This window comes from Arachis ipaensis, chromosome B04 (assembly GCF_000816755.2).
Source record: "Arachis ipaensis cultivar K30076 chromosome B04, Araip1.1, whole genome shotgun sequence".
Classification (NCBI taxonomy): domain Eukaryota; kingdom Viridiplantae; phylum Streptophyta; class Magnoliopsida; order Fabales; family Fabaceae; genus Arachis; species Arachis ipaensis.
Genome location: NC_029788.2, coordinates 129106275 through 129109278, shown reverse-complemented (window position 1 = coordinate 129109278; position 3004 = coordinate 129106275).

Here is a 3004-nt window from a genome sequence, read left to right as displayed (position 1 = left end):
ATGATATTTGTTTATTAATTAATCATTAATATTTAAAAATATAGACAAAAATATATTATTAAATTATTAAACTAAAAAATAAATTAATAACTAAAAATAATAATAAAAAATAATAATTTTTGATAATTTTTTAATATTTTTCTATTATAATCTATTTGATAGAACACCCAAATATACCGAGAATAAAACTATTTTGGACTTTTTCTCAACGGTTGACTTTTTCATTCCTAATACATGTTTTAAAAAAGAGACAAATATCTTATAACCTATAAGAGTGGCATGACAAGCTCTCAAATCTACTTCTTTTTGTTGAGGAGAGTCAAATTTTTTTTTACATTAATTGTAAAGTTATTTCTGGAGAAAGTTCAACAATACAACATAGGATGCTAGTCATAGATTTTCACGTTGATCAAAAATTGAGAAAAAGACATCATTCGAAGAATTCAAGGATAAGGTGGTGGCAGATGAAAGGTAAAAAACAAAGAAACTTCCTAAAACGGATAGGAGAAGAAGCAAAGTGGGATGGGAATGAAAGTGCTTCTTCCACAAGAACAAATTCTTTTGTTCTTCTTCTTCCATTAACAAAATTCAAAAATTCAAATTTTTAAATACAGTTAACAAAATCCAATTACAAAAATTAAAAATATCCAAATTCATCTTCAATTACAAAAATAAAAAATTTATAATTTAATTACCAAGAAATCAAATATAATAACAAGACTAAAAGTTAGAGAGAAACAAAAAATTCAAAAATAAAAGAAAAGCAACAACAATCCAAAAATTTAGAAATAAGAACAAGAACAAAACCAACAAATTAGGAGGACAAAAATATTTATAAAAATCACATCACATAATAGTTGACACAAAAGTTAGGCAAACTTACATCACCAAAAGAAACACGAAAATGGCCAAATCCATTTTCAATGTCACACTCATGAATCCCATAATCTGAAAACAGAGTTGCATTGGAGCAAACTCCTAGTGATTTTGGATTGCACAATAAAGATGTTGTCTCAACTATCTCAGTACCACAGCAACCTTTCCTTGCTTCCACAAAACCTATGTTGAACATTTTAAATCAGACGATTAATTAAAAATTAGACAACATGATTTTTTAACAAGACATGAATGCCATGTATGAGATTATTGTATTCCAGTCTTACCAAATTTTAAAGGGAATTGAACAAGGTCATAGAGAGACTTGTAAATATCAAACACAACAATCTAAGATCTCTCAATTTATGCAAATCATGTATTCATGACAAAACACCATTGAATGGTTTTACAAGTTTATAGTATTTTCCAAATAGTTGTCTTTGTTTGTAGAGAAACAGTAGGAAATACCTTAACAAAACTTGAGAATAATCTAACTAGATACAAAGAATACTGGTCAATAAGAAATGAAGGAGGAAGAAGGAAGTTGGTTATTGCAGAAGCAGAGGAGAAAGCAAAAACAGAAGTCGAAGCAAGAAGCAGAGACAGCGAGGAGCAGCGGCGAGAACGCGGCTGTTAGAAATAAGAGACTAAACTGGAGGAAGGATTTGTATATTATTGAATATATTCAAGTTGTCTATTCAAGTTGTATATTCAAGTTGTCTGGAATGATACAATATAAAAGGGTATTTATAGGTACTAAGAGAATCGTAATAATAAAGACATAATCTCCTATAATAAATATTCAGATCTACTAAATAATACTAATTGATCCTAATTGATCCTAAATATATTCTAACATCCCCCCTCAAACTCAAGTGACAACTTGAGTTTGAAACTTATTTAAAACAACGAAATAAAAAAACTGCATAAACTGATAAAATGGGTATAGACGGAACTGTCGGAAGGAAGCGCAGACGGAATTGCCACTTGTCTGAAGGAAGCGCAGACGGAACTGCCGCTAGTCTGAAGGAAGCGCAGACGAAACTGCCGCTAGTTTGAAGGAAGCGTAGTCTGAAGAAAGCGCAGACGGAACTGCTGCTTGTCTGAAGGAAGAGCAGACAAAACTGCTGCGCAGACGGAATTGCCACTGTCTGAAGGAAGTACAGATAGAACTGCCAGAAAGAAGCGCAGATGGAACTGCCGCTCCACAAAAAAATGCAGACAAAACTGCCACAAGGAAATACAAACGAAACGCGGATAGAACTGTCACAAGAAAACGCAGATGGAACTGCCAAAAGAGAGAGAAAACTATATGATTTCTTCATGAGAATAGGTAAGTAGCGGATGACAATGGTGTTTGATCATTCGACTTGAAAAAATACAAAATAGAGAGAACAGGCTAGTCGGCGAGGTAAAAAGGTATCAAATGAGTGACAAAAGTTAAGGAAAAATGGCATAAAAAAAAAGTGTAAAAACTACGGTGATTTCACCGCAAGGAACACAATCTATCATCTTCAAGGAGGATACCATGGCTCTGATACCATGTTAGAAATAAGAGACTATACTGGAGAAAAGGATTTGTATATTATTGGATATATTCAAGTTGTCTATTCAAGTTGTATATTCAAGTTGTCTGGAATGATACAATATAAAAGAGTATTTATAGGTACTAAGAAAATAGTAATAATAAAGACGTAATCTCCTATAATAAATATTCAGATCTACTAAATAATACTAATTGATCCTAAATATATTCTAACAGCGGCGATGAGGAGCAGCGGTGCAGAAACAGAAGCTCTCTCCCTGGCTCGCGACGGCAACGGCGACGACGGTCTCTTCCCCTCGTATCTTTTCTTTTTTTATTTTATTTTTTTTAATAAAAAAGACATTTTATAAGAAAATGGTATTTTTGTTATTAGAAACAAAAAATTATTAGAAAGGACGATCTTAAAATGAAATATAACGTTAAGGATTATTCTAAATTAAAAATTACATCAGGACGGTTTCATTCTGACCCTCAACGTTAGGGACCAAAACAATACTTATTCCCTTATATATGATTTTAGTTTTAAAAATATAAATATATCAATATTTAACAAAATTTATTTTAGTATATTTTTATTCTCTT